The following is a 13,827-nucleotide window of genomic DNA, read 5'->3' as shown; positions in this document are numbered from 1 at the left end:
TGATGCGTATTGCTATTCTATGTTGTAATTTGACACATGCAGGTGAATTCTAGGGGTTAAAGTACCCCAGGACAGAACTGATGAGTTCTGCATTTTTCTGTGTCTGCTATGGTCCGCTAAGCGGGCTAAGGCCGCTAAGCGGATGCTGAGCATTTTTCCAGAAATTCGCGAGTCCGCTAAGCGGACGTGAGACCGCTAAGCGGAGGATGCTGTTTGTGGAAAAATAAAATATCGCGAATCCGCTAAGCGGACAGGAGCCGCTAAGCGGAAGATGCTGATTGCAGAATTCTATTTCTTACCCCTTGAGTGCAGTTCTGGTTTTATTCGTAACCGGACTCCTCCCTATTCGATTACGTGTACTTGTTGATGGTATGTGACACCGTTAAGCATTAAAGTTTTGTATTTCCCTTTGATTATTTGGAAATTGTGAATTATGCATAATTGAATGTGATGGTGTAACTACTAATGCTTGTTCCTTAATGCTTTATGAATGCAATGTGATGGAACATGAAAATGTGGTGATGTCCAATGTTTTGGTTAAACATTCGGACTGGTTTGTATTATGACCTTACACTTGATGTGTGTACGTATGCTTGAATCGAAGTGGCCGGGGGTTAGGTTGGGATATACCTCTTACTATGATGTAAGGTATTATCCTGGATCATGTGGTCCGTGGAATAGTCCGATGTTATGATCAGAGGTCGCGCACCTGAGCTACCGTTGTAGTGTTCTCGTGAGTGCCGTGAGGGGCCTATACTCATTGACAATGACACATTTGCGTGCACGGTATGGTGGGGCTATGTGGCCATGTAGGCTACTACATAGTGATTGTAACTCACCTCTAGTAAAGTCATGTAGACTAATACTAGGCTTTCGCCCGGTGGGACCATGCGTCAAGGTGGCGGTTTGTACTCGGTGTAACCCACTTGCGTGAAGAAGGTTAATGGGACAATGACGCCATTTAGGCTAATGTCATCTCGCGGCCACTTAGGCTTGTGCGAACCCGTTTAACCATCTTGCAGTGAGCTTGTACAAGTCCCTTGACACTAGGCATGGGTGGACTCATCGAGGGTGCGTTCGTTCCATAATCTAGCCGAGGTTTATTACACTTCTTGATTCCCCGTATATGGATACGGGTTTTGCATACTTGTTTGTGACATACCTGTGATATGATGAGTCCTATGGTGGACGATTCCTTGTTTTCTCCGTACTTGTACCGGATGTGAGGACAACCCCGAATCAATGGTGGATTCGGTTTTGATGCATGTACCCTGTAGATCCGAGTGGACCCATAGGATAGGAGGACTCACTGAGATTTAGTAATCTCACCCCAATCAACTTATATTTTTTCAGGTGCAGTTTAGTAGCTTTTGACAGATAGCAGTTTCGGATTGATGGCTTGAAGTGGTGTTGGCTCGAAGACCTCGTCAGATCTCTCTTTCCGCTGTGCAGATCCATTGAAGAGAGATGTTTTGTAATTCTTATTAGAATTTCATGTTGTATTGTATTATGGATCTTTCTATATCTAAAGCTTTTGTATATACTCAGTATCAATTTTAACATTTCATGCATAATATACTAGTCAGTTATGTATGGGGTGTTACAGTGTAACTTGAGGCTGGCCTCTGATTTGGGCTCGTCGAATCGCTCGTCCCGATGCTTTGGAGAGACACTTTTCACTCACCAGAGTTAGCATTACCCTTCCTCATTTTTATTCTGGAGTGGGTATACACCTCAAATAGATCTAGGTTTCATCAAACATGGAATAATTCTCAAGTGTTGTTAGTATCTCGTGTTGTACATCGAGGTTGGACCGACGCCCGATGTTAATTACAAACTTGTAGTATTCAGACGTCATTAAATACGAACTTGTGGTATCTTGAAGACACGGTCTTGGTAAGAACCTCGACAAGAGGGAGTTACAAGGATGGTGATAGGCCGGGAAGTGAATTGAGAGTTTGTGGCCCAACCTTCATGGTTGGTCTCCATGCCCCGACAAAACCCTAAGTCTAGATTTTAAACCATTTCTTCTGCTATTATGTGGATTTCTCGAGGAAATTAGAGATCTTGATGGCAAAAATTGTGACTGAGAAGATGATTCGTTGGACTGGTCGTGATGGATCTCAGCATTTTATTTCGAGCGCTTCCCAATTATGAGATCCAAAGAGGTTATGGACTGGTTAATCGGAGATCTAGATCTGAACCGCAAAAATTCACAAATGGAACTTTTGAGTTTGTTCAGTGGTGTTTTGCAAAGCGAACATGATTTTCTTAGAAAACGCAGGAATCAGAAGTCGACTCATTTCTTGATCCAGTAGCCTGAGGATATTATGAATTGGTGAATCGAAAATTGGATCTGAAATCAAAGAAATAGTAGGAATCAGAAGTTGATTCCCACACATGGCACCATTGTTCCTTTCGGGAACCAGAAATGGATGTTGAAGCTTCACGAAGGAACCAGAAATGAAGAGAATTAGATAACCGTCATCGTGAGCAACGACTCTGGTCTCCTTTACGGTGGTGTGAGGTGTACATACATGGTTAACACTCCATCACCTAAGTCAGTTTAAGATTCAATATTAGTATAGTGAAATTGAAGATCGGAGATTCTGTCCCTTCTCACAGTGTATGAACCATTTTGATCTGTTGGGTTGAGTAGAGTAGACTTTTGATGGACTGGACCTTGGGAAGTTGGGCCTTTCTATTGATCCAGAAAACTTTGTAAGAAGATATGTTCAGGAGCTCAAAATATTTTATAAATTTGGGCATTTCTCTGGTCATAGTTTTGGAAAAAGATTTAGATCGAAAAGATTTTACTCTGATTATGTTATTTTTAAAAGGAAGATAATGAATAGGGTCGGCCTAATCAACATAGAGACCTCGTTCTAATTTAAAAAATAAGTCCAAATTTAAAAAATAAATGCAATTATAATAATTAAAAAAGACATCTCAAAAATATAATCATATACTAATCTATAATATATTTAATTATATTTATTTTGAATTTTGATCTATCACATTTTTTTATGTATTGAATTTTTACCATATCATTTTTTATTTATTAAGTTTTTACTATAACATTTTATTTATTTCGATTAATATTTATGAGAAAAAAAGAACCTTTCAAAATTTGGAGCCTCCCTAAATTTGGGGCCCTGTGATGTAGCACTTCTTGCACTTGCACATGGTCGACCCTAATCATGAATGTCTTATTTTATATTATTGTTATTGTTTGAAAAAAAACACACTCCTGCTATTAAAAATTAGGGCGTTACGGAGGGCATTTAGATACATTTCCGTTAACTCAAAATCTATAAGACATGTCAAAGAGTTTGGATAGAGTTTAAAAGGGAATAAGTTCATAAATTGAAGACTTCCTTTTCGAAAGATGAAAATGGCATTCGAAAACCCCATTATGGTAGTTACAATATAGGTAATGTAAATTTAAGTCTCTAAGTGAATCCCAACTTCTCATTATGATGATCATTCTTCTTCAACCTTGACGAAAAAGTCCTCACAAATGCATCAATCGATAATAGTGATATGGTTCCTATCGACTCCTTACCAATGTAAGAATATTTATCCTCATTTAGAGGGGGAGTCAAGTTTTGAGAACTTTTCTTGCTTATTTTATTCCAAAACATGGAAGAAAAAGATGAATTTGGCCTTATCAAATCCTTCATCATTCAAGTGTAAGGGCACAAAATTTCATAAAGAGGTAAAACTCTAGTACCAAAATAAATTAAGTATAAAGCAATGACATTTTCCCAAACATCCATTGCGCAAAAAAAAAATAACGACCACACATGGCGGTGAAAGACTAGTTTCATGACATTAATCATCAACCTTCATTTTTCCCAAAAAAAATTTAAAAAAACAACATTAAAGTCAAAGATTGAAAAGTTACTTGCCTTTCACAATACACCGTGAAAATAAAGGCATGCAAACCTAAATGCATGTGTACTTGATTAAGTATGCATCACCAAACACGTGGAAATAGAATACCAAATGCCTAACTCCTCGAGTTACATCTCAGTCGACCTTTGGATTGGCAAATGTGTGCAAATGATAACATTTTCTATAAAAATCGCAAGGGAACACCTAAATATTAACCCATAATTATACACGAGTCTTTAATCCTCCTAGAAATGCATCATGAAAACTCTTAACTCTTAAGATAACGCCCAAAGCACCTAATGGGAAGAAGAATGATAACATAAGTCATTCATGACACTTATTATAGATGAAGTCATCCATTTCCTGATATTAACTCAAAATCTAACTTCCAAATAAAATCATTCACGAATTATGATCATCGCTAGAGTGAAATCATCATTATTGCTTCGAACAACAACAACAACAACAACAACAACAGTTAAGCATTATCCCATTCCGTGAGGTTGACTGTATAAATTAAATGACAATAATCTTTTATCAAATAACATGTTTCTATCCAACTCGTTAATCTTGAGATATTCCTTAATAGTTTCTCATGTAATTTTCTAGGTCTTAATCTACTTATAGTCATTTGACTACTCCTCATCTAATCTACTCGCTTTGAACTCTAAAAAAATCTTTCTCGAATTGTCATCGCCACTTGAGTCAAGTTGTCACTATCATTTTGAATTCCAAATAAAATCATCTTCATAATATCCTCACACTCTTGAATAAAGTTGACATTTCCACGTCAAATTCAATGGTTATCCTTATCAATTGAACTAAGTCATCAACCTATTTTTCTCTTAAATTATCAACTCAGGGATAAACTGTTGTGGACTGCACATTGGCCCAATCCATCATAAACTCAGCTCGAAACAAACAACTCACTCAACAGAATCAACCCCTCCCTTGTATCTATAACGACTAGCAAGAGACATAGGTGAGAACAAAGACAACGAAACATGAAACAATCACATAACAATTCGAATAACTATGATTTCAACCTTAGTCAATCTCCTCGAAGTCATATAAAGACATTTGAAATCGAAAAAACACACAATATTATATCTTACATATCTTCAAGTCGCCTTTTATTCATTGACTCAAACGTCAAAATATTTTCAAATACAGTCCACTTTATCTACCAACCCAATTACTTGTTTGTTCATTATCCTTTGAGTCATCCTCTCAATCGCGTTCAAATCTTTAACATTCTCCAAATTTTAAAATAACTTTGTATTTTGATTCATCTAACAACCTCAACTATCCTGCTACAGTAATTTTCTATTCTCATTATTTAAACAATTTCAGCCATCCTACTACATTTCAAGTTATATGACTTTTTGCCTAAAATCAACAAGAGTTCAAAACGCAACATATGTTTGCTTAATACTCTCCGATTAAAGGTTGTTAATTGCGTCACAAACGAAAGAATTTCTTATGTTTGGTTTGAATTAGTAAATTTGAAATACACAATCTTGACAAATTATTAAAATAAACCAATAGATGATCGGTCACAACAGTGTGCACAGAGGATTTGTTGTCAAATTTTGAAGTGGGTTGAGTGGCCTATTTCTAACGGCAACTTGCAAGTAGGTTGCCTTCTCGTGACAAGATAATAACACTTCATTTTCAAACTGCCAAATAGAATAAATAACCAACTACTAATATTTTTTATCAATTATTTTCTTCTTATTCAAATGAATTTCATTCAAGCTTTTTATATAAAAATAAATTAAAATTTCGATTGATTAATTAATAAAAATAAAGAGCACAAACGAATAACAAATTGTTTTAAACAAGCGTGGTGTCTCTTTCCCCGCTCCACATCATCGCACAGAACCGTTGGCGACCCTTTCACTCCCTTATTTCCAATGTTGTAACTTCACGAAACCGGCCCCAACCAAGTAACTCCTCTAAATCATGCATACTCACGTTCCTTTTTTCGCGATTCACGCTACGCGATCTACCACGCTCTCAATATTTTCGTACCAACAACTAATGTGTATTAGGCAATTTTACTACATATATGTCTTCTATTACAAAATATTTACAAATGTACTATATTTCATTAGTTACTACTAGATACGCACATTTAAAACTTTCTAATATGAAAATAAATAACATGAAGTGAGAGTGTAATTTTAAGTGAGAATATGAAAATAAATTTCATTAATTAGATTTTAAAATAAACTACAAATAAATACGTGTATACGCACGAGTTTTGGTTTAGTATGCGCATTTGTTTGCATATATATTTATTTTAAATAGAAGGTTAAAAAAGAAAAAAAAATTTAAATCAATAATAATTTTGAAGATTTCTTAACCCACCCCATAAGTATCTTACGCACTATCGAATTGACAAAACTGTCACCGTGCTTCTGTAGATGCATCTCCGGAAGCACTCAACTCTTCCGTAGATACATCTACGGAAGCCTTAAAACATAGTAATTCTTTGGATTTTCCCAATTATTAAGGAAAATCTCAAATTAATTGAGAAAATCTCAAATTAATTATGATATATACGGAAGCGTGCGATTTTCCCAATTAATTAAAAAAAATTCAAATTAAGTTACAAATTAATTGAAAAAATCCAAAATTAATTAATTGGGAAAATCTCAAATAAATTAAGTTCATGACAGGGGTTGAAAATAGAGTGTTTCGTCGATGCATCTATGGAACTTGGGATTTTCTCAATTAATTGAGAAAAACTCAAGTTTCACTATGTTTTATACGCTTCCGTAGATGCATCTACGGAAAAAACCAAATTTTTTCAAAATATGGCGTGCTTCCAGATGTGCATCTACGGAAGCTGAGGACAAAAATGTAATTTTGCGTGGTGTTTAAGAGGTCCATGGTGTTGGTTGAGAAATTGTCTAAATTTTTTGTATATTAAATATTTAAATAAATATTTTTTCTGTATATCATTTTTTTATCATAAACTAGTAACAAACCCGTGCGTTCGCACGGGTTCTGGTATGGAACGCGCATTTGTTTCAGATATATATTTTTTAATAAAAAAATATTTAGTTACCTGTAAAAAAATAATAATTGAATATATAATTAATTAAAAAAATATTTTGATCAGTAACTACATGTCCCGTTAATAATCAAGATTTTGATCAATAATTTCATGTTCCTGTGTACAAATATAAGTTGAATCAATAACTTCATGTTCCCGTGTACCTTAAAATATATTTTGATCAATAACTTCATGTCTCGTCAATAATCAATATTTTGATCACTAACTTCATGTCCCGTTAATAATCAATATTTTGATCAATAACTTCACGTTCCCGTATACAAAAGGTTTAGTAAAACATAATCTTATTTTTGCATTATATTTTATACACTAAAACTAACTTAAAAAATATTATTAATTTCATTTTAGAAGCATAAATTTTCTTGTATATTATTTTCTTTTTAAAATTCAAAATTGTAAAAAAACTTTTTAATACCATAAATTGGACCCCAAGGAGAGAAACAACATTGAATACAAGTTGGAGACCTTTTATGCAGTTTATAGGAAATTGTCTAGCAAAGATGTTGTGTTTGAGTATCCAATTATCAAATTTTAATAATCAATTTTGTTTAATATTTATTTTTAATTAATAATAAAATTAATAAGAATTCTAATTGAGATATTATTAATCTTAAAAAGACTTTATTAAATTTAATTTAATACAATTAATATAAAAATAATATTATTCTTTAAACATTATTTTTCAGTTCTTTTATAAACTCTAACACAATAATAACAATTAGGAAAAACTGTTATTATCAAAACAAAATTTAGTAGTCCCCATACTCTCATCCATCAAATAAAAACATAAATAGGCATATCAATAGTTTCATATTTTAATACTATTCATACTTTAATCTTATTTAATATCAATTATTTGAAAAGAACATGGTATTAATGTTGCTTATACGTAATAATTGAATGCTATCAAATATTTTTCTTGACAGTTGAATATAATAATTAAAAGAAACAAAATTTGGAGGCCTGCCTTTGCTATTTTTCTTGACAGCTGAATATCAGTTAGTTTCATAATTAATTTAAGATTTTCTACCAATATAACTCATCTCTAATGTGAGAATTTTATTGTTGAAAAATCTGAAAATATTAATACAAAATGCTTCATAAACCTTGAGACTTCTTCTAGCCCTATTAAATTGTTGAGACAAATCTTCCATGAAAATGTGTCAACTTAAAACTATGTTAGAGTTTGAGAAATATAATTTTAATATAAATATAGAAACATGAATACACTATGAATGTAGTTTATCTATCTCCCTTCATCAAAAGAAGTAGAGATAGAATTTCTAGAATAATCTCTACAAAACTACTACCACCTGAGACCTTTGTGGCACTACTGGCATTAATAGGACACGAAATGAAATGCTATTGAAAAATCATAATTGGCAGGACACGACATTAAATGATTTTTCAGCATGTATATGTTATTTTAATTAAACAATCCAAATTACCTTTGCATACACGTATAGTTTCAGTTAAAAGAAAACAACTTCAAAACGCAAATCACAAGTCAGTTTCAAGCCTCACCCAAATCCTAGCAAGACAGTCACCATGGCCATGAATTTCCAACCCTCATGTGACTGCATAAGGTTCATATTCTTCAAGCTTTTTGCTATTTCATTTTCTTCCCCTTTCATCTTCTTGCTAGTCATCACCTTTGCCCCCTCAAATGTCAAGTTCTACATAACTGAGGCTTCTCTCACAATGTTCAACCTCACAAGTGACAACATCCTGGATTACAAATTAGAAGCCAATATCAGTTCAACACGAGCCATCGTATTTTACATCCATCCGAGAGAAAGGACCTGCAATCACACATCAAAACCAAGCATCGAATCAGCCCCATCAACGTACACAAAATCAGAAGTGAATCGGCATAATACGTACATGAAATCCTAAGAAAGTAAAGGAAAAATGCAGTTATACATTTGATTCACTAACAATCTCGTTCATTCCAAAAATCAGTCTAAACATTCAAAGCATCTGCAACATCCATACAAAGCAGCCTTGCATATGTTCTCTTCAACAGAAAAAAATAAGATAACATGACATGACAGACCATACAACTTAACAACATTATTTCTTATCATGTACACACATAGTCCATAAGGTCCTCGCATTTCCACACAGTCTCCATTAACTGGCCATTCAGAGACATATAACAAAGACTCAAATTTGTTAACTCTGCTATTAACCTACTAATTCGGATTCTAATTAATTGTTTTTACCAAACTATTAACTCCTAACTATCAACCTTACACAACTAACTTTGTAACAAAATCAGTAACGAACTTTTTGGTTTTAACTGTCAAATTCAAACCTCTAACTAACCGATTCTTTAACGTATGGATCCATTGCTTTTCTTCACCAACTTTGCCTTTCTGAGTAAATCGATATGATTAAGCTACAATTTCATATCAAATCGAGCAGCTTATGATTTGAGAAGCCATATATTATAACTGAATATCAGGAAATTATGCTCAAACCGAATTATCTTTCGCTTCATAATGCCTGCTTTTAGAGACATAGAAGTTGAAACAGGTTCACGATTGCCCCTCTCGGCTTTAATAGAAGCAATGAGAGAATCAACAATTAGCCCCAATCCTTTTGTTCCCACCAGCTTCACTCCTAGATTTTTGCAAAGGTGATTCAATCTCATTTCATCACCTCCTCTTACTTCTCTTAGGTCAAGAACCTGTTGTCTTGACAACAAAGTGTAAACATGAAGCTGCTGCTGATTAAAATATGACTGAAGCTGCTGAAAAAGTAATTTGTTTGAGTGTTGTTGTTGGTCTTGTATGGCAACTTCGTGATATTTCTTTTTAGGTTCGCCAAATGTTACCCTCAAGATTGCAAGTGATTTTGGGTCTGCATTCTTCTGAGCAAAAATGATAGAAAAACTCCCAAATTCTATAGCAGGCTCTCTAAATAAATCTGCAAGAAGGGAACATTGATTCCTTTTGGTTCATAGATACCTGCACACAAATAAAGCATTTTTCACACATATTTTCTTAAATAAAATAGTAGTCAGATTCAAAACAATTATGACCAATTTGTTTGACTGAAATTCAAAAGAAAAAACTTGCGAAGGAAGCGTTTAAAAATTCTCCTGACTAAAATTGCAGCTGTAGGTCGTTTCTCAGGAACAAAGTCAAGGGTAGAAATAAAAAATTCCCTCATGTTAGCTTTCTCACTAAAATCATACTTCTCCTTAAGTACTTTAGTTAAAGGCCAAAATCGCAACCGACTAATATGTCTCAAATCACGATATCTATTGAAGAAATCCAGGGAATAATGCCCCCTAGTGCGATCAGAAATTTGTTATCCACATACTCAAGTTAACTGTGAACTAATGTTAGTTTCATAACATGTAAAGTAATACATTAATAGTTAAGCTAAAACTGAAAAATAGGAAGGATATATGTGAACCAACAACCTTGTACTCTGACCATATTGTCTGCTTTGCATTATCGTCATAGGTAATTCCATACATAATTTGTGGGAAGGTAATCAACCAAAATTCAGCAATACTGAGATTTTTCATGTTGTGCCTTGTGTGCTGAAAAAAATTAAAAACATAAAAAAGTATTAAGAATACAGTGTCAAATAAGAGAGTGAATCTCAAGTGAAATTTAGTCTAAATGTCACTTGATAAACCATTATTAACACTTGAGAATGATAAACTACTCAAGTGCAAAACCAATTATCATTGACATTAAACCATAACAAACTATGACTAACTTAAATCCACAAAATTAGGTTGATAATTAAAGAAAAAATGGACTAAATTTGACTGTAACTGTAACTAAATTCGATCTAGTAAATAAGCTCAACACTCACATTGAGGTTTTCCTGCACAAGGAAGGTTTCTCTTCAAACAAAACGTTCTACAAAATGAATGTAGTTAGTTTGAATTTATTATTCAAATCAATGGTGATTGATGGCCAAGTTTGGAAATGATAAAAGAACTTACGAAGGTGAAGTGACCGCTGAAGAAGAATAGCTCGAAGCCAAGTTCCTTTTCCGAAACCATAAGTTGTTAGCATAAAAACATTGACACAAATGAAATGCTTATATATAGCTAGACAAAGGGAACCTTACAGATTCAGCTGCTGGCAGCTAGTTGCAGAAGACTTTGTAAAATTGTTGTAAGATAAATCTCTGAAAGAAAGCATATATATAGATTGAATTTTAATTCTTCAAAGCTCAATTATGACTTGAGATTAATAACAATAAAGTGTTTAAATGATGCGATTGGAAAAAGCATGATGGTAAATGAAATAGGCTAACATGTTAATTTTGAAGTTAAGTATCCAGTCTTGAATCGGTCCACTCAAAGAATTATTTGTCATAAACCTACATCCAAACAGCAAAGTTAAATCAACAAAGGAAAAACAGCTAATTCTTTAGATATCAACATATAGATGTATTATTTTGGTTAATCTTATGGTCGGCCGGTAAATGAATGTTCACTTACATGTAATTTAGCCTTTTCAATCCCTGGATTGAATTTGGGATTGAACCAGAAAACATATTGAAGCTTAAATCTCTGCAAGCAGTAAGAATATATTTTACTATAATGTTCAAGTAATGGTCTTATGAGAACTGCAGCCCTGCATAAAGCTCAACCGAAACGAATAACAAACTGGTTCCCGAAGAAACAGGCTGCATCACCGACTCAAACCGCCACTTCCCACAAAATTCTGCTAACCAATCTGCATAACCACCACAAAAAGTTCTTGCAGAAAACAAAACTAAACAAAAACCAAAAGTCGGTTCAGCCAAAGTAAATAGTCTTTGTACCAAGATTCATAACACAACAATCTAACAATGAAGATTATAGAACAACAAAACATTGGTTGGAACTTGAAACATACCATATTGGAAAAGAACTTGCGACCGAGATCTCCTGAAACCCTAATCCCGTGGAAGGGTCGGATCTGGAAAAAAAGTCATGTTAATGAGAATTGACAATGGATAAGGTCAAAAATCATCAAGAAAACAGCTGCAGGGCAAAAACAACCAAAACCTTAGTTCATCATTTTCCCAATTTTACAAACCCTTCAGAAATTATCAGAAGAACATTGTTCATCAAACATCAAAACCTCAAACACAGATAAATCCCAATATTCATAAAAAAACCTAAACAATTTGTTCATCATTTCCCTTAAAATCAAAACCCTTCAGAATCGTGAGAGAGGAAGAGAGATCAAGAACAAAAACCAAAAATACCTCACCCGAGATTCAGATTCGTAGCTTTCGTCATCATCTTCATAGATCTTCAACCAACTCAACTCATTCATCTAAAATCGTTCAACATCGTTCATCACGAACCCAACAACATCAACATCACCATCATCGTGTTCATCATCGTCATCAGCACTCAACAGAACAAACCGTGTCAGGAAAGAATACAAATTGCATCTGTAGGAAGAAGGAAGAAGGAAGAAGAAGAGGGAGAAGGAGGAAGAAGAGAGAAAGTGAAGGAAAGGACGAGAAAGAAAGAGAAGGAAAGAAAGAATGATACCTGCAAACAGTGTATTCATTGGGAAGACCATGACTGCTGTTGCTGTTTTGCAGAGGAAACTTTTCTACTTTTTCTCGTCCATATGCAACCGGTTTATGGGTTGAATAATATAAAATAATGGAGACAGCCAATGAATGGCACAAAAGGTACCAATTATGTAACTAATACCATCTAATTGTCTGACAAATGGTTACTTTGGACCTAATTTGCCCCCATAAGTGAGATTTGTCACCAAATAAAGCAAGGGTTAAGTTGTATAATCCAGCACAGTTTTCTTTCTTATATTATAGATATCATCTTTCGTATATAAAAATATTTAAATTAATAATAGATCTTTTACCCGTACACGAATATTATTTATGTTTAAGTATCATTTAGAAAAATATCTGGATCAATAATAAATTTTCGTATATAAAGATATTTAAATCAATAATAATTTTTTTTTGTATACCATTTTTGAATCAAAATTTTTTGGATTACAAATATCATTTTTCATATATAAAAATATTTAAACCATTAATAGATTTTTTCTATATATAAATATTATTTATGTTTAGGTATCATTTACAAAAAATATTTAAAACAATTTTAAATTTTCGCATATAAAAATATTTAGATCAATAATAGTTTTTTTCCCGTATACCTTTTTTCAATAAAAAATTTTTGGATCATAAATACCATTTTTCGTATATCAAGGTATTTAGATCAATAATAAAATTTTTCCCGTATACAAATATTATTTTTGTTTAGATATTATTTACAAAAATATTGGAATTAATAAAATTTGATACTAATAGAATTTGACTATGAATAATAGTAGTATGTTACAATTGAATAAGTAACACATGCGCGCGCACACACACAGTGCCCTTGTTTTCAGGTATTAGTGTGACTATTAATCTCTCTTGAATATGTTTCTATATATTTAACTTTTCTCAATTAATTGTCATATCTATGTCATTAAATAGTTATATGGCCGAGTTGGTCTCCTAACTTATGGCGTGTTGGTCTTGAAGCTAAGGGGATCCGCCCTTGTTTCTTTAAGGAGGGATTGTCTGACCTTGTTTCAAGTAGTCCATAGTTCGCCCACTTATTGGGGGCACTCTTCAGAATATTAGTGAATTGTTATCTATGGGGTCTACCTTACTATATTCATCTGTCATTATGTCAAAAAAGATCCACGTGTACAATATCTCTCAAGAACATGGCGGGTAGGGCGAAGTGCTTTAACTTTTAAGTGTAAGGCTATGACATTATATAGTCCTCCAAGCACGAGATGGGTAAGAACGAAGTGCTTTGAGTGGAATATCGTGATATTACA

At 33.5% G+C, this 13,827-nt stretch overlaps 1 long non-coding RNA gene across 3 annotated transcripts; it reads right to left on the bottom strand.

The window, feature by feature from the left end:
• Positions 1-8,222: 8,222 nt before the first annotated feature.
• Positions 8,223-12,796, bottom strand: LOC131635566 (uncharacterized). Of its 3 annotated transcripts, none has more exons than XR_009293830.1 (10): positions 12,217-12,796; positions 11,857-11,919; positions 11,457-11,694; positions 11,270-11,335; positions 11,081-11,140; positions 10,953-10,997; positions 10,820-10,866; positions 10,416-10,538; positions 9,300-9,954; positions 8,223-8,784 (listed from the first exon to the last, which is right to left on the bottom strand). It is a non-coding gene; the product is annotated as an uncharacterized LOC131635566 (long non-coding RNA). The 3 variants fall into 3 exon arrangements; XR_009293828.1 differs by having other exon boundaries at positions 9,311-9,954; XR_009293829.1 differs by lacking the exons at positions 11,081-11,140; positions 11,270-11,335 and having other exon boundaries at positions 9,311-9,954.
• Positions 12,797-13,827: the final 1,031 nt, after the last annotated feature.

Source organism: Vicia villosa, unplaced genomic scaffold (genome assembly GCF_029867415.1).
Source record: "Vicia villosa cultivar HV-30 ecotype Madison, WI unplaced genomic scaffold, Vvil1.0 ctg.001512F_1_1, whole genome shotgun sequence".
Taxonomy (NCBI): Eukaryota; Viridiplantae; Streptophyta; class Magnoliopsida; order Fabales; family Fabaceae; genus Vicia; species Vicia villosa.
The sequence above is the reverse complement of the archived record's forward strand: the minus strand, read 5'-3'. Positions and strand labels throughout refer to the sequence as shown.